Source organism: Labeo rohita, chromosome 16, assembly GCF_022985175.1.
Source record: "Labeo rohita strain BAU-BD-2019 chromosome 16, IGBB_LRoh.1.0, whole genome shotgun sequence".
NCBI lineage: Eukaryota > Metazoa > Chordata > Actinopteri > Cypriniformes > Cyprinidae > Labeo > Labeo rohita.
The window spans coordinates 18,179,539-18,201,982 of NC_066884.1; the positions used below are offsets into that span (position 1 = coordinate 18,179,539).

The following is a 22,444-nucleotide window of genomic DNA, read 5'->3' on the forward strand; positions in this document are numbered from 1 at the left end:
TAGTAAAATATGTTTGCAGCAGACATGCTCTTTACTCAGCTACCCCCAAGGCAAACCAGGCCTCACTAGCAAAACAGCTACTTTTATTTTATGAGCTGATGGCATTGCACAATCTAAAAATTCTTCATTAGACTGAGGCAGCAGGTGTAGTAAATCATAGGCGAACAGTGAAGGCTACATCACACAACAAATACGATGTACTGACTTCAGAAGCTGCTTGCACTAATCTGACTTTAGCTGGTTATGCTATTGCCATTTTACCAGCACTAGAGCATCCGCTGGTAACAATTATTATAATCATCACCAGCCTAATACTTTCATAGTGCTTATAAATGTCCAGTTTACCTCACGCTCTGTTGCTGGAGAGAGAGGCAGCCCAGAAAAGGCAATGCAGTTAGAGATAATTGTAAACAGTAGTAGTAATAACACCAGGCCCAACAGTGATAACAATTAGATTTGATTTCATTTGAGGATGCCTCCACAGCTGCTACCCCTGCCCCCCATAGTCCTCCAACCCCACAAACGGACCAGTCTGAACCCCAGCACCTAACAACAACCCCACCCCCAACCCATGGGGCCCGTCTCCCCTCCAGATTAAAGTGGGTGTGTTAATTCGGTGGTGTAGCGATCGAAGAGCTCTGGCAACAATGGGAAATGGGCTATTGATCAGACCTGCTCAGATTAAGACTGGGGACTGGAGCTCTTTCTTGCTCTCTTTCCCTCTCCTTTTCTCTTCGTTTTCCCATCCCTCTCTTCGGTTCTCTCACAGCTTGTCTGTTCTTCCTCTTTTCTTTTCTTTTATTTTTATCTCTCTTTCTATTTGTTGTACCTTGTTCTATCCATTTGCGTCTAAAGATGTACAGAGGCCTCTCTTTTCTCATTCTCCTCCTTTCTCTCTGTTTGTGATTCCCATATTTCACTGAACGCAAACCTACTGCAAATAAGAAGGTTTTTTTTTTTTTGGAATGTCATAATGATCAAAATGAAAAATAAAATAACAATTATTCATTTATGTTTACTAAAATATGCATTTAAAACCAAATTGCATTTATTCAAGCTTAGATTTAATATCTGAAAATCACTAGAGATGATTGTACAACTGCAGCACAATATGTCCTTTGCCAACATGATGTGGTTGTGAATCGGATCCACATTGTAAAGTAATAAACCATACAGTAAGGAAGTGGACAGTAAATCCATACGGTGCAAAGTGAGCTTTAAAAATCTCAGCTCTACCTATACGAATAACCTCAATCACTGATAATGGGATAGGTCAGTCTTCCCCCTCCCACCTAATAGATGCCCCATCAGTTGTCACCACAGTCACTGACATTAGAGCAAACCACGCACCTTGCATTCATAATGCCATCAGAGAGGCCTGTAATACGCAGAACATTAGAGTCTATTACATGTGTCTGGGGTCATATTCACATCCTCTCACCGAACATTTGGAAGATGTGACTTACAGTTCATTCCAGGTATATTTTAACCAGTTTGTGTGATACCTGGGAATCAAACCCATGGCCTTATTGCCAGTGATATGATGCACATGTCTATGTTTGTATGCATGTCAATGTGTGTGAGAAAGCCAGCAAAAAGGAAAACTGAAATGTATACTGTACAATAAGATATGTATATATGATCCTGGACCACAAAACAAGTCTTAAGTAGCACGGGTATATTTGTAACAATAGCCAACAATACATTGTATGGGTCAAAATTATCGATTTATGTCAAAAATCATTAGGATATTAAATAAAGTTCATGTTCCATGAAGATATTTTGTAAATTTCCTAGCGTAAATATATAAAAACTTAATTTTAATTTTATTACATTTTTCATTTGGGCAACTTTAAAGGCAATTTTCTTAATATTTAGATTTTTTTAAAAAGATTTATCTATCCTATCAAACCATGCATCAATGGAAAGCTTATTTATTCATTCAGGTTTCAGATTATTTAAAAAAAAAAAAAAAGACTCTTATGACTGGTTTTGTGGTCCAGAGTCACATATTGTATTATTTGAAGTTAAATTATTATTAATATATCGATCTTTTTCTAACTTGCTGCGTGTAATCTGTTTACTACCACTGTTAAATCAGTTTTTAATAAGCAGTTTTTTATTACTGAGTTTGTAACGCTGATTCACTTGAGAATTGACTTGTAACCCTCTCTAGTCGTCGTGTTCACTAGAGGGCGATAAAGAGGTGCATGATGGTATTGTGTACAAGTCAGTTTAATATCGTTTGAGACTGTATAATTGGCAGAACCTTTGTATCCCTTCGCTACTCAATCCATCTTTCTCATTTCATTCTCTTTATGCATCCGCTCCTAGACTCATCATATGCCTCCTTCCACACCCCAGTGGGTTCCATAGGTTTACCTAATGGATTATTACGTAGCGGATCAATTAAGTAATTTAAGTTTGTTAGGTGCAGTCAATGACTTGGAAAAGAGCGTGAAGACTTGAAGTGATGTTTACTTCTGTTCGAGGACCACAATCAGAATAAATGCCAGTGAGATCAAATCTAGTTTTGTACGTAAGGTTTCCAGTGTTCAGGTTTTTAATAGTTTAAATGATCTAATTCTGGATTAAGATTACATTTTGAAACGACTGTAAGATTTCAGCATGCTCTTTAATCACCACCAGGATGAGATGTTGTGGTGGAATAGCTCTGGGCTGCAGCTCCTCAGCCTGACTTGAGGAGTTGATAAAATAATCCAGATACTTCTTGTTGTTTTTAATACATTTCACGAATTAAAACTAAATTACACTTTTGTAATGGTGCTGATGAGGGTGTGACGACTACGTTAAGTATTTTGCTGCGTGTGGCTGAATGTTAAGATGAAAGTTGGCGTGGACAGTGGACATGAAGTCCAAAACTAAAATAAACAGTATCTGGAGAATGGCGAAAGGGACAGTTGTGTATGCGAGAATGTTAGGACGCGAGTAAAAGGGATTTTCTGGCGAAAAGAATGAGAGGGATAGAAGAAGGGAGGGAGGAGGGAGGACAACACACACACACATACACACGCACTTCATATACGAGACAGAGGAGCGGAAACGGGTCGAATCCTACTTCAAATTCTCTTTCCTCTCGGCTTGTCGACCGGGGAAAACAAACCGACCCGAGGCACAGCGAATGGGGATTTACTAATTAACTACTTACCGAGAGATGCACACCTCCTCAGCGCCCTCCCTCCCTCTCATTCAGTTCCCTCGGTCGTGGTTATTAGTGTAGAGGTGCTTCCACGGTTCCCGGCTCCGCGCTCCCCGGATCACACACCAGGAGAGTGAAAGCGCACACGGGTTAGATAGTTTCTACTTTGGACGGTTGGAGAACAAGATCAGGAAAGGCTGAGGTATGTCGTCCGCTTGGTGTTATACAAACGTTTACGATGACAAGATTTCACAAAGTGGTATTTTGGAACTTTTTGTCGCTTTTGAAAATGCTCATGCTTTATGGATGCGCTTTAGTTTTATTTTATTAGTATTATAATTATTATTATTAGCCTATTATAAATTTGTTTTTTTAAACTTAAGCACGAAAATTTTCTTGTTCATTTGTCTTCATTTAGCTGAAAGATGTGTTTCCGTAAATTTTAGTAAGTTGTATTATAAAGACATTTTACAGCATGAGAAATTCTTTGAGTTTTGTGTAATTTTGAAAAGCACTGACGTCCGTGTGCACACTTGCAAACAGCCTCACTAGCCGTGCGGTCCGTGCCACGTCGGATTAGCTGTTAAGTGTCTCTATTTGTTAACGCTGTTCGTTGAGCCCTCACCTACACGCCACACTATCAATCAGTCAATTAAACAGTCACTCTCACGGCAACTAGAGACGTTTAATGTGGACTAAGCGCCGGGTGTGTGTGTATCCCTTCGATCTGCCAAATGACCAAGCTCAATTTACTCTCACAAGTGCATAACGTGTGCTGCTCCATTCATTCATCCTTGTCATGTTGGCCACTGGTCAAATGCGAGCGAGAGGATAAAATTCACTTTCTACCCGTATTTACTTGGATGCATTTCGCATAGCTTAGTGGCCGGTTTTGATTTCTTATTTTCTAGGAAATGCAGGAGTTGGGAATTTACTAGAATAAAATACTGTTGAAAAATGGACCAGGATAACTAGGTTTCGTTCGTTTGATTTATATAAAATATTACGCATGTGCTATGGCTTTAATTTGGAATATTCTTGCGGTCTGTGTCAAAAATTTTATTAGGCTTAATGTAACAATGTGACCAGAAATCTGGAACTTGAAAACTTTTTGTTAGCACCTGCGCACATAATTCAGCACGTCATGTTAAAACTGTTATTGTAGGAAAACTTTAAAGCATCCTGCTCGATATGGTCTCGTTAGATCTTCAAAAATTCGACTAGGCTGAGCCTGTATTTAATCCATAACTCGGTTAGTTTGTTTTAAAAAAAGTTGAATCAAAATGTTATTCCCAGGCGATCTTTGATGCATATCCATGTTAGCACATCGTATATAGGCCTATCTCATCAATTATTACTTACACAATGTTTTTGATAAGTGTTTATAAATCAATAAACAGATATTTAGCTTTAATCATTTCATATGTGCTGATCTATCCATGGATTTTTCTTTCTTTTTTAAATCAACCGAAAGATTCTGTTTGGGTTTGTTTAATTATTCACTAAAACGTGCGAGTCCTGAAAACTACAAAGTTGCTTTGGTTTTGTTTTTTGCTCTTTTCGCTTACTTTACAGTCTTGACTCGGCTCATCTCCAAAGTTCGTTGGTGACCATCTGAGGCTGTGGAGTTTCAGCATTGAACTAAATCTTGAAAGTGTTCAATAAGAAAGACCTCGAATGTGACTTGTGTGTTAAATATTACACTGTAATAATGTTAATCAGTTTGATGATTCGAATTTTCAAAAAACTGATTTGATTTTTTAAATAAAAATCAAAAACAGCGAAACAAAATTTTGATGCCCTTATTGTAGTCATTGTAAACATATCGTATCACATGTTAATGTTATTAAATACTATTTATTAAAATTGTGCTTTCGTCGGTAATAATATGTAGGGTGCTTTTTAGTGTGAAAGTGCTAGTGGATGTTTTTTTTGGAATGTTTAGTATGTTAAATTCAAACTTTGCTTAAAATAATGACTTTGAAAGTATGCATCTGCCAGTTGAGGCAGAGTAATATTTTCTTAAGTTATTTTTGGGTGCATTTTTTGTCAATTACTGAAATAATAGTAATAAGTAATTATATTTTTGCGGGCTAATAGGTATAATAATAATAATAATAATAATTGTTAAATATAATAATAATAATAATGATAATTGCTATTATTATTATTATTATTATCATAATTATTATTTTTATTCCACAAAAATAATTGTGAAAAAAGAACCGATTGAGAATTACGGGGATTTTCTCCACAGTAGTGATTTTGTTAGTCACTTGATGTAAATGTCCCTAATTGTAATTTTGAAGCCGTACTCTCAGTCCTTGAACATGTAGGGCCTATTGCATCTTCCGAGTTCAATGCATTCTTTACGTGTTTTCACATTATTTGATTTCAATCAAAGTAATTAACCGCAGGACGTCAGTCCACGAATTTGGACAATATCCAGAACATCCATTAATTCAATCACATGCCCGCCTGAGCCGTTCCTCTGCGGCTCCCTCCTGCGTCTATCTCTCTGTCAATATTTGTTGGAAATATTTCCGACATTAAATGGCATTTGGGGATATCTCTCCTCTCCACATCACTCAGTTCCTCCCCCTCCCTCTACCCCAACACTGCCTTTGCTTAGTCCGCGATACCGAAACTGCTCACCTGGCCAAACTTTGTTTTGGAGTCACGATGCTTCGTTACTTGAAAGCTATACTGTAGCTGATAATCATAATATGATACTGATAATATGTACATGTAATAATATGACATGGTTGTTAATAATAATAATAATAATGAGTACAAAAAAAATAAATTAAAATAACATCAATAAAAATAAATAAATAATTATCTTCATATAAGTAATTTTTTTTTGCGTTCTGTAAACATATCGAAAACGTTATTTACCTTTACATCATATGGTGAAATACTTGGCTTTGTAGGCAGTCACGGCTGACACTTGTTACAAACACTGTTTAGTTCGGAAAAAAAACACTTTTCTAATCCAACACATTTTTATAGCCTTACATTTTGCATGTTTTCTTCCGATTCTCCATTTCTTAAAGTCTTTAAATTGCCTTTTTAAAAACTCAATATTGAGTTTGAGCAATGGTATTTTTAATGTAAAGCGGATCCGATTTTTTTTTTTTTATTTTGTTCAACGTCAAACTTAATTTTTCATTTTCGCTCTTTCAGAGCTCTTTTAGCTCACTGCGGTAATTGCAACTCCAGGTCGATGTCGCTTTGTAAAATTACTGCATCGGATAATTAGGTAAATAAAATACCCTAACAAAAAGTGTGAGTAATTATTGTATTTATTTATTTTTTATTCATATTTAAATATTACTGTGCTTTTATCTGTTTTCATGGCGTAAAAAGAGCTGTATGCAAATTTAAGTTCTAGAAAGAACTTCTTACAAAGAACCCTTACACGCCGTAAAAAATGTCGGAGGAAAGAAAACAAGAAAGGAAGAAAAAAAAGATTTCCAACTCACACTAAAAGAAGTGACTGATGCTGGTTAAGCTGCGCTGTTTAACATGTAATTCTTTGCATACCCACAGGAAGCTGTTTTTTAAAGAATAAATGTTAATAAAAGAAAGTTTTTGTTTTTATCAACAATTTAATTTTCCGTTTCAGCGCATCAATTACACTGCTGCACGGAACAGCACAATCTTTGCTCTCCGAATTGGATCAGATAAAGCCCAGAGATTCTCGGTCCATCCTACAGCCAGCAGCCACGGTGCCGGCTCCGGCCCTTGGTTTCCGTCTGAGGCGAGGCCACTTGGGAGTGCCGGTAAGTTCAGCTCCGTAAAACAAACACACACACACACACGGGTCTGCTGTTATAGCAGCAAACACTAGCATTTCTTTTACATCTCTCATCTATTTTGCTTCGTAAATGTTGCTGGAGCGACGCACTGCAGTAAGAAATCGCATCGTGAATTTGTTCACAACAGGTTGTCAAACATACGGCTTAATTCGCAGCATCTGTTATTCAATTTGTAAGCACTGAAATATACTGTCACCCACAGTGAAATTAAATTAAAAAAGTTTAAAATGTGTATCTCACAAGTCAAATGCTGAAATTGCCGTGTTGAATTTTATTATGCTTCCATCCTGTATTTGGGATATTAACAAATTGTAAAGACAAATTAATTAATTAATTAATTAATTAATTAACAATTAATTCAGATACACTTTAAAGCATGCATGTTTATAATTCAACCTGATCTGACCTGAAAAAATTATTTTAATATAATCAGGTTGATGATCAGTCATATTTAATAAGTTTGTTACAAATTGAGTACAAACACTTAATTGTTACCATATGAAGCAAACGTTATATTATCTAAAAATACATTTTACAGTGAGCCCAAAAAAAGATAAACAGAGTTCAGATGGCTTAAAATCCTTTCAAATTTAGTGTTTTTAGACATACAACATTTTAGTTTTTTTCAGCACTTTGAAAAGCGAAGGCATTTCTCTCCTTCTCTACCCGGTTTCTTCTCTGTCCCTTCTCCCTCCCCATTGTGTTCATTCTTCCTATCTCGTCCACCTCCCGTGCACCCCTGGTAGCTACAAACTTGTACACAATAATAACACCAATATATATCCATCTATCTCTCTATCTGGCTTGTCGGCGGTGTGGAGAGTGCCTGGGAGCCTGAGAGTAAGGAAAGGTCAGTTAATCGATGGCGCCCAATTTGACAAATCCAAGCGAGTCTTATCATCCGCAGTATTTAGGGGCGATAGAGGGCCTCCGAGATAACTGTTTAATCCTGACGGCAACCGCAAGGGGAGAGGAGGAGATAGAAATGTCCGCGGGAGAGAAAGAGACAGTAGGCTTGAGAGAAAGTTGAAGAAGACGGGTATAGAAGAGAGAGGGTGTAGGTTAAATAAAAGAGTTCAGAGGTTAGACATATTAGACTTTTGGAACAGACAGAAGAGTGTGGAGAGAGAAAGAAGTCTGAAACCATTTCCTAAATTCCTAAAGCAATTTCGCTAGTACATTGAATTCGAGCCTTCCACGGTTAAGTAAACTTGAAAATTATGTCGTCATTTGTTCTGTGAAACACAAAAGAAGATCTATTACCTATATTTGCATGTAATACAGTTCTGAAAACATAAAATGAGTTTTGATATTAAGGACCATAGCAACACACACCCTAACACTTGTTGGCCATGAGAGGTGCTTAGTCAAGTACACAGCCTCCTACCCTTGTCCTCTCTCACCGTCTCAATACCAGCTCAATGTAATTCGATTGAGATTAGTTGCACTGGCATGACAGGAGATCCCTAGTATTGCCAAAACACTTAGGAGGCAATGACAGGCTCCCATCGACATGTGCTAATACAAGACTCCACGACTGGCCATGCATCACGACTACAGCGTACACACACACACACAGCAGAGGGGTTTGAGTGTGTGTGCACTTATGAGTAAGTGAGCTCATAACTCGGCCAGAGCTAGAGATGAAAGTAAAAGATAAGAATACATCAGCGAAGAGCATAAGAGAGACAGAGAGACAAATGGCATAACGGAATTGAGTTATAATGTGCAGAAGAAGCAGGAACGGTGCTTGGGAGAGACGGACAGGGAGACTGATGGTGAGTGAGCGAAAGTGCGGGAGAGGGAGACGAAGAGTAAGTGGTTTGAGAGGATGGATGAGGACAGGAAAGGGAGAAGGCACAGCCGAGACATACAGCAGCTTTACAAGAGCGGAGATTAAGGCAACATGTCCCCGGTCAGTCATTAATCCGGTTTAAAAGCAATTAAGCTAAGACTCTCTGAGAGAGAGAGAAAGAAAAAGAGAGCGTGAGATAAAAGGAGAAAGAGAAAATGTGATTATTTTGGGTTTATTTGGCTCTTTAGCACATACAACCTGTGTAAGGAGCAAGGAAATAGACAGAACAACCTTGATTATTGTACTTAATGCCTCAGTCTTTCTGTCCAGCAGTCTCGTTCCTCATCCTTATGTGCATCATGGTCATTGATGTTCCAGATGTGTATCACAGGCTACAGGTCGACACCGGGCCTCACCACATGTGTAATGTTTCTGCGTCCACGGGGAGATTGTGATACAGATAGCGCTACCACCTGACAGATACACAACAGAACATAAATCACACCTGGAAGCTCTTGCGTGCACACAGTGAGACAGTTTTATCACGCTGTTTGTTTTACAAAGTAATTAACGGCTATGCAAGCAGGGAAAGGTCAGAGCAAAGAGATGCTGAATGAAGAGACTATGTGAATTTTACTCACTCTGTTTTACCGAGAACAATAGTTTTTTGGTAAACATGATCTTTAGGTGTAATCTAGTCATTAAATTTACCAGTCATTGTAGGGGAACAAGATCATTAAGAAATCCACTGGGTTTCAAGCCTCATGTTTGTCGGATTTATAGGATGTCAGGATTGAGAATGCCTTTTAATTACAACTCAGTTGCTGGATTTTAGCTGAAATTGCAAACAGGTGCACAACTGCCGTTCTAGTGTAAGGAAAGAGAATTCAAAACTCATTTTTAACTGGAAACTTTAAACGTTGACCTATATTGACTAGGGCTTATTTGTAAGTTTTGAAAAAGTTTAAACTTGGATGTTTGAAGATTTATAAGCCTGATATAGATAGATAGATAGATAGATAGATAGATAGATAGGAGGCAAGGGAGGTAGTGTTTCCTCAAAAAATTAGATGGGGAAAATAAATTGTACAAAAATAAAACAGCGTGAATATTACAAAATATGGCATATGAAGCATATAAATCTCGCTCTCTATTTGTTTTGTTTAAATAAAACTGTCTAACAGCGACATTAGCAGGTAAAGTTACAGCGGGAGTCTGCGTCTCTCGCCTCCCCTGAGCCCATTGAGTTTTAACAGATCCCCTAAAGCGTGCCGTGAGTTTGGTGGGGGGTAATTGAGAATGAATGGGGGAAAGTCACATGAGAGGAGGCAACGCCTCCATCGCAATATGATTGGATATGACTGGTTCTGTTTGACTATGATTGGTTCATGCGTTAAATCCCGCCTCTTGTGTTTGTGCATGTTTGGCTTTTGTCAATCACTCTAAAAGAACAATATAATTTTGTTAATGGGAAGACTAATAAAAAAAAAAAGACACCTCACACACCACTTTGTCACATCAAATTCAAACTTCAAATGTCCTGAAAACATAATCTGTCTTTTTTTTTAGTGAGTAATCGACTTGTTGAAATTAGAGGTACATCTCTGTGTCTGTGACCAATATTTATCAAGCTTTGATATGAGTGATCCGAAAATAAGTTAATTATGAAAAAGAACAGCTGAACATCAGTTCATAAATAAAATATATATTTTTAAAATAATATATATTGTTTAAATTGTTACTGTCTTAAGTTATTATTTTGGAATAAATGAAAAATGCTTAAAAACACCAAAGTGATGAGATTTATATTTGGTTTTAATAAACGGAGTAGCCTATTAATTACATTGTTAATGTAAAAACACTGTATAGATTTTTATTCTGGTAGCGTAATGTTTATTCAACCAAGAAAATGTGATTGGGACATGAATAGATAGATAGATAGATAGATAGATCACAATTATGTTATTGTTCAAAGGTGCAATTACAAAAAAAAAAAAAAAAAAAAAAAAATTCCACTTACATTATTCTGCTTGCTTAAGATGTGGGTGCGTGTGTGGGGGTGTTTATCTTAAGTTTTTTTTTCCTTTGTTTTAATTTTTACATTTTTACTTTTTTATTTTTAAAGAAGAAACTATATATAAAAAGGTGGCATGCAGCAATGGTATAAAGCTATTCAAAAGGTGGCATGCAACAATGGTATAAAGCTATTCAAAACATTCAATGTAAATTGTGATAATCGTACTTAATAATCGCAATTAAAATTTCAATGAAATAATCGTCAATAATGATTTTTGTTATAATCGTGCAGCCCTAATAGATACATAGATGGGGCCTGATTTTGATATTTTTCATAATATTTAATAAATTAACTTTAGTGGAACCAAGGTGGAGGAACACTTCAGTTCCCGGAATGGATTAACTGTGTTGAATTCAGTTAAATTTACATGAATGTTCCTCAGCCTTAACATGTGTATTACTGGTCGCACCATAGTAACATTAAACGGAAAGAGACCGAGAAAGAGAGAGATCTTTAAAAAGTGATGGATAAAGTCTGTCTCTTTTTCCACTTTACCCGAAGTGAAAATACAAAAGTGTTGACATAGATTTTGTGGAGTGTTGCTCATTGTTGACCAGGATGGAGTGCTATCGACTGGCTCTTCCTGCTGAGGGATCGCTGTGCAGCCCTGAGGCCAAACCCACAGTGGCATTTAATACACTGCACTGGTGACCATACTGCCACACTACTCATGCTGTGTCGTATGTGTGTGCGCTCTTATTTACTCAGTCGCACACATAAATACACTCACTAAAAAACTCAATCTACATATGCAATACCTCAAAAAGACAAGCTTAAACAGAGAGAAAAGAGCCTCTTTGCAACAGTCTCCTTTTGAACGAGAAAAAGCAGAAAACTGGGTTAGATGTCTCCAAAGTGTAAAGATGTAAAACGGGACAAAGAAGGAGAAGGGGGACAACATGAGAGAAAAAGATGCCACAAAGACAGCCTCTGGGTAGGATCTAATTTGCAAAAAGGGAGGAAGCACAGAAGAAGTTGTTCACTAGGGAGAGAGAAAAAAAGAAAGACAAGGGAAAGACAGAGATACACAGATGGGAAGGAGAAAAGGGGAGGGGGGCTAAAATTTCCATCAGGTTTTCAATTGGGGCGGATCAATAGTGTATTAGAGCTCACCTTGACCCCGCGTCTCCCCCCTCTCCTTACAGGCCAAGTCACTTGCACACACAGCAGGGGGCTGCAGAGGGACAGTGACTGCATTACTGCCTCGCTCGCAGCAGCCGAAGTGGCAGAAAATGGCACAATGAAAAAGGGAGAGAGTGAACGAAAGACTGAGACTGGTGCTTGAGTGCTCTGGGAGGCAGAGCGGCCTGCTGAGCGGTGCTTCAAAATTACGAAACAAGCTGATTTACTAGATATTTCTGCGTTTAACTGCCTTCATAGGTTGAGAAATCTCAGTGTGCTTGTTCACACACGAACACATACACGCTGCAGACTGCGCGTGCAAAAGAGACAGTGAACTTCAATCCACTTCGGAGGCGGAGGCAGGGGGCAACGGGCACAAAAGGATAGGGGGGAGAGGTTGAATGAAAAAAAATTGATCTGGGAATTTAGCATTTAGACACAGTTTACTAAGCGATATGGAGGGAAGGCAAAAGAGCACAGGGGACCGGAGGGGCCAGACACTTAACTTTACAATTGGTCGGCGTCACCCAGGCAACTCGGCTCCAAAATATGGAAATCTCAGGTGGAGAAGCTACTATATGTGAAGTGTTGTCATTTAATACTCTTCTGTTTGTAGCACAAGCGAATGGCTTTTCGCTTGTGCGAATGGCTTTTCGTCTCTTTATGAGCTGGTTTTACGTTTGACGACCAGGAAACGGGGTGATCACTATGAAATTTATGTTCCTTAGACGACGCCGTAAAGACATTATTAAGACTTCACGTCTGCTATCGTTTTGTCGTGACGCTGAGATTGTGCCGCTCAGATGAGAAGTTTTCTCCAGGCGTTTCCTCAACTATTGTTGGCTTCACACTGTTTCGCTCAGTCACACTTGCACACACAGCGACTAACAACAAAACAGAGGCGCTCACGCAGTGTCCCTACTGCTGAAGGGAAAAAAGAAAAAGAAAAAAGAGAGAGAGAAAAAGAAATCGATCGCCGGGGATAGCGGTGCGCGTCGGAGGATCGTATCTTGTCAAAATAATATATTACCCTCATCCCCGGCTGATCGATGCGGTGGATTAGGGACGGAGGGCTCGCTCTCCCCTCCCCTCCTCCGTCTCTCTCTTTCTTTCTCTCTCTCTCCCTCTGTCCGCCGTTCCTTGCAGTTTAATATTTACCTCCGTGAAGGAACGGGCGCGACGGCGCTCACTCTTAATTGATTCCGACACTTGGGGCTCTGTGCTCGGGCTGCGGAAGAAGGCGGGAGGGGTGGCTGGAATGTAGAGAGTGTGAGAGGGAAGTGGTGAGGAACAAGCAAAAGAAATGAGAGTGAATAAGACAAGGCCTAAAGGAACAAGTTGATTCTCGGCTTTTATATGCATTTGCAATTTATTCTATTGGTATATTTTCATATTTAGTCATTTTTATTTCCTATCAAATGTAAGGCAGGAAGGAGTACAGGTAATATGATGGGATGTGAACCTATAATTCTACCTCCAAGTTACAAGATGGCAGATGAAACAGAATTTCCAGTGAAAATGAGATATATGAGAGAAAAGTAACACAGATAAACCTGTAGAACAAATAAACAAAATGTCAGAGAGTACAAGATAAACACTCTGAAGTAGAGAAACAGAAGAACACTCTTAAAAATAAAGGTTGCAGTGATGCCATAGAACAGGGGTCATCAAACTTGGAGGGCCGATGTCCTACAGAGTTTAGTTTCAACTTGCCTTAACACACCTGCCTGGAAGTTTCAAGTACACCTATGATTACATGATACACCTTGATTAACTGGTCCAGGTGTGTTTGATAAGGGGTGGGGGCTAAACTCTGTAGGACATCGGCCCTCCAGGACAGAGTGTGGTGACCCCTGCCATAGAAGAACCATTTTGGTTCCCCAAAGAACCTTTCAGTTAACAGTTCTTAAAAGAACCATTTTGAAGAACATTTTTAAAATCCAAAGAACCTTTTTGACTATAAAGAACCTTTTCTGCTTTTAAAGGGTTCAGTGGATGTTCAAGGTTCTTCACGGAACCATCAATGCCAATAAAGAACCTTTATTTTTAAGTGAATGAGCATCAAAAAAGGCGACAAAGAAAAACAGCAAAAAGAAACTTGTTTTCTCCAGAAAAAGGAAGTTTCTTCTTTTAATGTAAAGTTTAAAATCTAAGTTTAGTAAGACTTTTTAATAAAGAAATTAACTTCTTTTATTAATTTCAGCAAGGATGTATTAAATTGGTGACAGTAAAGAGATTATTAAAAAGGATTTCTATTTCAAATAAATGCTGTTCTTTTGAACTTTCTATTCTTCAAAGAATCCTGGGAATAAAAATGTATCACGGTTTCCATTTAATAATAAGGAATATTTCATAAGCAGCAAATCAGCATATTAAAATGATTTCCGAAGGACCGTGTGACACTAAAGAATGAAGCATATTTCACAATATTACAGTTTTTAATGTATTATTTGTTCAAATGAATGCAGCCTTAGTAAAAATACGAGACTTGCAGATCTCAAACGTTTGTACATTTCATATTAAATAAATGCTTAGTGATAGCAAGAGATAAATGAGGCAAAAGCAATAGTGAGGAAATAGAGAAAATGACCAAAAGCAAAATGAGCATCAAAAAGGGTAACAAAGATAAGTAGCAGAAAGAAACACGCATGACAAAGAGAACATAGGGCAGCCATAAAAAGAAAGCAAAAAAATGGAGAGGAGGGGGAGAGAACAAAATTGTGAGGTGACAGAGTAATATAAAGAGGGATAGATAGAGAACAGGAACTATGAAGGGAGACGGAGAAAACAAGAGAGGCACCATATTTTCCGTTGAAGGAACTCAGCTGTCATCTTGTTCCGCCAGCACAGAGCGTAGCTATAAAATACAAGAGCCGGGCAGGCCACACTCAGTGACTTATGTGTATATCTAGGCTTTGTCAATATTTCTTTCTGGCTCCTTACTCGCTCTGTTTCTGGCTTTCTCTCACCACATTCTCATAGAGGTTATGTGGGTGTCATGTTGCCCTAAACCTGTAGATGCCATAGCAAACTTGTGTTGTGTTTTGCATACACAATATTTTATGACAGATTCGATTTATATTTTTTTCTGCATATATTTTCTCCACACATTTTGTACATATCTAAATAACTTCAGGCCAAGGTCTCAGTGCACTCACTATAGGTCAGGCCACACTAACATCACATGTAACTCAAGTTGTGTGGACGCTACCAGCACCTAAAGTCTAGCCTGTACACGGCCTCTCCTTTCGTGCGTTTATTGGTTTTGAAAACAGAGTTACGCCATTGTGAACTATTGTGAAACAAAGCAGATTGCAAACAAAAATGCCCTCGTACATCCATCTAGCTGACTTGTCGAGTTTCTTTTTCTCTTTGTCTTCGGTTTCCCTTCCATCTCTCTTTGTATATAGGCCTACGCACCTCTATTCGCTCTCTCCATTCATCTCCCTGCCGCTCCCCCTCCCTGTTCATCTCTCTCTGTATTTCCTCATCTCTGGTCTTTATTTACCGGTGCTGCGGCGCTGGCTGTGGCAGCTCAGGGAGCGGTAACAGAAGTGTCAGGTGTCATTATTCGTCTAATTCAGTAATCCGTCATCGCACACTCCCTGTGTGTATGACGTATTATACATGGACACAGCGGGTGTAGTAGGCGCTGAGGTGGAGATTCGATTTGACACGCGCAGAGGTGGGCTGTTTGGTAGAGGGGAGGAGAGGGGGGATACAAGAGTGGAAATAAGGTCCCGAGTTTGACTGAAGACAAAGGGTAGTAAGAGTTAGGTGTGAAAAAGGTTGTGGGTGGCTCCAGAGTTTAAGCAATGTCTCTTGTTTTAGGATTTTATGAACCAAAAAATGAAAATTCTGTCATCGGTTACTCATCCTCAATCCATTCCAAACTTGCATGATATTCTTTCTTTTGTGGAACACAAATATATTTTTAAAAATAGGGTCCAGTATTGTTTTGGGTCCAAGTCAAGCAGCTAACTTTTCATTTATGGGTGAACTGTCCCTTTCATGTAACATTTAAATCTGTCTTTATATATGTAACTGCTGAAAGCGTGTGCAAGCCCAGTTGAATTTCTTAATATTGTTAAAAAATTGCAGAACATAGCTCCTTCTGATTTTGAAAGTAATTAGAATATCCTGCTTTGTGGTTTTATTGGCATATTAACATGCTATATTTTATTGTAAAATATCAGTATTCCAATTCAGCATGATCAAAAGCATATAACTTAGAATCATGATCCATTTCAATTTGTTCTATTTTTTATTTTATTTCTTTATTTTTTGTGTGTCAAGTTTAGTTCATGTTTTGGGCTCATTTAAATTATTCTTTCCATATGTGTTTATGACTCACCATTCTTTTTCTTTTTTTATGTGCCCCCTCTATGGTTAGACAACACCTAAAACTTTGTTTTTTTTTCTTCCTTACCCCAAAAAGTAAAGTTGCTATTTTTCTTTTTCCTGCAGTGTTTATTGTTCCTTAGATTTAAATTTAACTACAGTGAGGATAATAAATTCTGCAGTAACTTTCTTAGTCTATAGTTCTGCTACAATTTTCAGGAGCATTGCGGTGTTCAGTCCTCAGTGCTGCTATGCTGATAAACTTGACTCTTTGTTTATAGGAACACGAATAAATCATTTGATAAATAACTTTTCAGTGTTCCTAACGGTCTAAAAATGCCCACTGCACTCATGAAGATTTAGACCTTAAAGAAGAATGCTATGGGGTATGGGTGAAGTCATGTTGAGAGCACCTTTTTGATCCTCGAGTCCTGTTAAAGGATTAGTGGCAGTTAGTGATTGTTTATTTCCCTTGCCTCCTTTGTTTTGTCATAAGCAAGTTTGGGAACAGTCACTGCTCCTTTTGGGACCCACAGATTTGTCATGTTCAAGCCTGTGTCTCTACACCAATTGGTCTAAATCAGCTAACTCCAAGTGTGAGATTACACAAGCACAGATTTTGATCCTAGGTAAGACCTGACAAAAGGTAACATTGCAGAAGTTGTCTTTACAGGTCATGTGGATTTGTACCTTTGATGTCAATCAGCTCCACTATCATCTAAAGTTTTGATGATCTTCATCAGCTCTCCTCATAAGTAGATTGTAGATTGTAGAAACCACTAGATCCAATGGACTATTGGTGCTACTTTTCTGGACACGCTTATTTTGCATTACCAGTGGTATTTGTTGCTCATGTCACAGACATTGCCAACTCTCAGTGAAAATGAATGCTGTCTTGTTGATTTGATTGGATTTTGCTGCAATATATAAACAGCCCTTTACCTGCATCTTCAATTGATCTTAATCCAAACAGTTTATCAGGGACAAAGGAACACTTAATGCACATTTTAATACAAAGTGATAATTGTACTATACACTATATGTGAATTTCACTTATATTTTAGTGTTTGAGAGAAAAACTTGACCAGATAACTTTCTTCTAAAAAATCTACTTAAGAGGGATCTGTGTGCTGGATTGCATAAGAATTATGATGTAAAATTCTTTATCATTTGCTCACGCTGATGTTTAATACCTGTTCTTTCTTCTGTGGAACACAAATTACATTTTAAAAAACGTGCATATTGCTCTCGTCCATACAACTGTATATGGCAAAGTCAGTAAGGGACAATAAATAGACAATAAAACACCATGAAAGCATCAGAAGAGGAACTCTTCTGAAGCCATATTTAGCTTTGTGTGAGGAAAAGATAAGTGCAATTTTAAGTTGATATTTACTGAAGATCTTGCTTGACATTCACCTTCATTGTATAGAAAAAGCAGTGAAGGCATTCTGCCATAACTAGCCTCATTTATGTTTCACAGAATAAAGATCATCACACGATAATTTAAATTTTCTATAAATGTTTCCTTAAGACCTTGATTTGCAACATTTTCTGGAAACCCTGCAGATTTCACACTGAACATGGATAAGTTTATAATTATCCTACTTTTAATTTTCTTTTGCAATACCTCTGCTCCTGAACATTTACCTGTTTTACGAATATCTAGGGCTCACAAATATTTGCCTTATTATTTCTATTAGGGTTCGGTATATACAATATACAGCCACAGATAATTAGTACTTGCATAGAAGTTTTTCGTTTCTTCGCCGGTTTAAAAGAACAAAACTGTCAAAAACGATATTAATAGATTTTAATTAATGCAAAGTCATTATATTCCGAGAAAGAAACTTTTGGTAAAATCGCCTTGAAAAAAATCACCGCAGTCTCTGAATGACACATAATAGGCTTGACATTAATATCTATGTAGGCATCCTTTGCTAAGCTAATTGCAGTTTTTTATGATAGATATTCTTAATAAAGATATTACTTATACCAGTAATGCGTGACCCTGCAAGAGATTTCTAAGAAACAAAGTTAGTGTGTGTTACTTCTTAAACCAAATGCGAGTTCAGATCTCCGTCTGTAGACTTTATTTCAAATTTTGACGATGGTAATTGTCGGGCCCCTTGTAATCTTCCACATCGCATGTAATCACATCACATTACATACGTTTATTTTGAGCACTTTTATTAATCTCTGTATAAATTACCATTTTTAAAACGTACCAGTATTCATAATGATTTGTTGTTCTCTAAATCCTAGACATGCGTCCTTTTATCTTTATCAGTATTTTCGCACTCTTGTGTTAGGAAGAAAAACTCCCTGGGATAGCGGTGCAGATTTTGTACAGCCTCTTTGGAAATAACAGCTCCTGTAACAATTTACTTCTGGTCTGTAAAAACCTGAACCCCGCCTATAGTTCAGCTCGCGTCACAGGTGACACAAGCACAGCCACGCGTCTGCTGTATGGACCTTGTCGTCATAGACATTACTAGAGAATTGCGTTGTAGTTACATCATGACTTGTATGCTGATTAATTTAAGAAGATTCTCGGAAGGTAGTGTTCCGAATTATCAGTCCGACCCAATTGTGATAAACATTGTATTGCAATACAGCCCGTACGAGAAAAAAAACTGTTATTATTTACAAATGACAATAATAAATAATAATAATAATAATAATAATAATAATAATAATGGTATCGTGAGCGTGATATGCAGAAACAACACCTGGAAGGAGTAAAACCTGCCCGTAAGACGTGCTTCCTTTATTGAGAGATTCTTGCGTGTCGGTAATGAGACGTGCCGAGAACTTCAAACAAACGGAAAAAAGAAATCCTAACGGATCTCTGATACAAGCGAGAGAGAGAATAAATCAATGTGTTCACTGCGTGCATCTGCCTTCAAGTTTTTTTTTTCTTTTTTGCAAGACAAAAAAGTTTCATCCCTTATTAAAAGCGACTTCATAAACAGATTTGACAAAACAAAAAATCTAAAGCCACAAGACAGCCGCTATTAAATTACTGTTACGCCTATACTACGAACCTTACACTGCACGTAGGAATAAAGAGTTGCGTGAATGCAAGTAGCATAAGGGCGATAAAAGATAGGGAGACAGGGGTTGGACTCCAGCAGCACTCTGGGAGATTGATAGTGCGCGCTGAGTTCGGGGCAGGGCAGTCACTGTTTTAGCCCTCTGAGTAATCCTACACTTTATCACCATCATAATGACAGAGAGCGCCAAAGAAGGAGGAGAGCACAAAGGAGAGAAGGGTTAAGTAGGTGTGTATTCACCCGAGTTATTAGCATATGCTTGAGGAGAGAGTGAGGGGGAAAAAGAACGAGATGGAGAGTGAGAGAGAGTCGTTCTACGAAAAAGTAAAGGAAGAAAAAGAACGAGAGAACGTCTTGAACGTGCGCGCACCAAAGACAAGCGTATAGGCCTGATGATGAAAGCTTGATTAAAGTAAATGAGCTACCTGAGCCCCGGACTAACCTCTGTGACGCGCACTGTCAAGAAGGGTAGAGACGGATGAGGGAAAGGTGGAAGATGGAGGAAGAACAGAGTAGAGTTTAGAGTGAGAAGTTCATAGTGACGTCGCTTCACTGACGTCAAAAAAATCGAATGGAAATGCGGCCAGAAAACTTGCTTTTTCATTTTTAGAATTAGTTAAAACTATACTAAAACGTATGAAAATATTTTAAAACTCGATCTTATATTGTAGACCAATGAGAATGCAACCTACCTGTTTAGCATTAGCAGAAAATTGGTCAAACAAGATGTTCTTGCTAAAAATCATTTAATTTAATTTCACAGTGGCACATATAGGTCTTTTGTTACTGCGTGAATAGGTAAGGCCATTATTTTGCATTGCTCTCTTGTTTTTGTACTTCTCTTATTAATTCAGTTAATCACGAGACCTTTTTATTTATTTATTTATTCTTGCCACCCTCTTCCCTTTTTCATCTCTCTCTCTCCAACGATTATCCTGCCGTCTAATTAGAAATCGATACTGTGAAGCCGGCGGGTATTTGCGATGTGTTTGTGAATGTTGAGAACAATTCCCTGGACAGAGGTAGATAGAATAGGAAGAAAAAGAAAGCGTGCGCGCACACACATACTCATACACACGCACACACCACCACTGCCGAACAGAGACACACTTACGGCTCCGAGCTATTCGTTTTTTAAAAAGCTGGAAAAGCACACACTAAACAAGGACAGAAAGAAGAGCTTTCCTTTTCTGCGCAAGGGATTGAGGCATGAGCAGCTGGGATTTTTTTTTATGCAAATAAACGATACGGGGCTTGATGGTGCATGTGGCTTAATGAATAAGTTGATAATGAGAAGTTGCGTCATGTTCCAATTAATACACACAGACAAAAGAGAGAGTGGAAGTTGTGTCATTTAATAATGGCATTGCATTTAAAAAAAAAAAAAAACTTGCCGTGACTTAAGTAAAGCGTTTCACAACTTAATGCCATCATATTTTATAGTCACGTTTCCTTTTGAAAACTCATAAAAACGATTACTAGCATACTAAATATCGCATTAATATTTATCTAAATACATTTATATGCATTAATTTGGTTATTCACAATAATGCGCACTGACTGAAAAGTGTTTTAAAGTCATTTTAAAGTTATTATATTAAATGGTGGATTATTTCGTATATATTATAGCCATCAGCGGTGACATGGGGTCATAGCTTCTTCCCCTTCCAATGAGATGTGATCTGAAGTCTCTGCAATACAGGAGACGGAGGCGACGGGTTAGCGCTATTATTGCGCTTGCAATCGAAGTTAAACTAATTAGCAGCTCGCGTCGCCAATGTGGAGAAAAGAAACAGAGAAAAGAATAGGAGCGCGCACATTTATTAGTTTAGCTCGCACCGAATCCGTTTTTCGCCACAGTTTTCTCTTTATTTGCTCCCACCGTAATGTGTTTGTGTCTGTCCTCGCTTGTGATTGCTATGTCCCTTTTGCAAAATTGTTCTCTCTCTCTCTTTCTCCGTGGGGAAATGTCGATTTAGATAGCATATAGCACTTTTCACACGAGTTTTTTGTTTAAAAGCAGAGCCAGCCATCCACTATTACATTATATTTCATCAACCTATCCGGTGGGGAAGGCTGATTTCTCTGCATTTCTTGTATTTCTGCGCTAGTTTGAATCCGTCCGTGTGCCTTTCCACTTGAGCCTCTCATTAAACGTCGCTCTCACCCTGGCTCGCCATACTCCCTCTCTCTCCCTCATTTATACGCGCTTTACTCTCCCCTTGCCCATGGCTATATGATCGCAAAAATGTGTTTACAAAACTCGCTCTCGCTCAGATCAAACCGCTCCATCGAATCAAAGAGTCTGAAACAGAGACAGAGGGAAAGAGAGGCTGGAGAACAGGGAATATGAGCAGGGGCCCGTTCGTGTGTAATCTTTAAATTCTCGGTGTGTCTTGTGTGTTGTCTGTTTGTGTGTGTGCGTGTGTGTTGGCTTCTGTTTTAATATTTTTGAATATGTGAAGAAGATCAGCAGGGACTAAAAAGAGAGAGAGTCCAGCTTGAATATTTACTTGCTTTGGCAAAAACAAATTAATCGGTGAGCTCGAAATAACTTTTTATTACGCACTTAAACAGGATACGGTGCATGTTGATTGACTTTTCTTTGTCAGCACAATTTTTAGCTATTCTGATTGCCATATTAACATACTAACCGCACTGCAATAAGTGGTAAAGTGTAATTGTTCCCATCTATTAGTACTTTGTTTATAACATTTCTGACCTGGGAAAAAAAGTTAGTTTATATGTTACCAAAGCACATTTTGTAAATTAAATGTTAAAAGAACTCTCTGCTGTGCAACAGTTATGTACTGCAGTAGTAAGATATTATTTTTGTAAAACCGAATATTCATAATAATAGCTAGTCCTAAATATTGATAGAAAATGTCAAAGCTGTGCAACACACCTCCTAGTGTAGAGACATCAGAATGCAAGATGTGAGTGTCACAGACGACAAGACAGAAAGCAAAATGCCATTTAGACTGATTCTAAATGAGGTATCACATACATTTTCTGATACAGAGCAACACAGTAATTAGACTAATTACAGGTTTTGCGCAGTGCCTATGGATA

The 22,444-nt window shown here is 38.1% G+C and overlaps 1 protein-coding gene across 4 annotated transcripts in view; it reads left to right on the top strand.

The window, feature by feature from the left end:
- Positions 1 to 22,444, top strand: part of erfl1 (Ets2 repressor factor like 1) — an 84,438-nt gene that overhangs the window by 43,599 nt on the left and 18,395 nt on the right. For 2 of the 4 annotated variants that reach the window (XM_051132159.1, XM_051132162.1), the window contains one exon: positions 6,789 to 6,945. The gene's annotated coding sequence lies outside the window, so the exon portion shown is untranslated. Of the gene's footprint in view, positions 1 to 2,352; positions 2,536 to 3,038; positions 3,363 to 6,788; positions 6,946 to 22,444 lie in introns of those variants that run through there. The other 2 variants (XM_051132161.1, XM_051132160.1) reach the window with 2 other exon arrangements.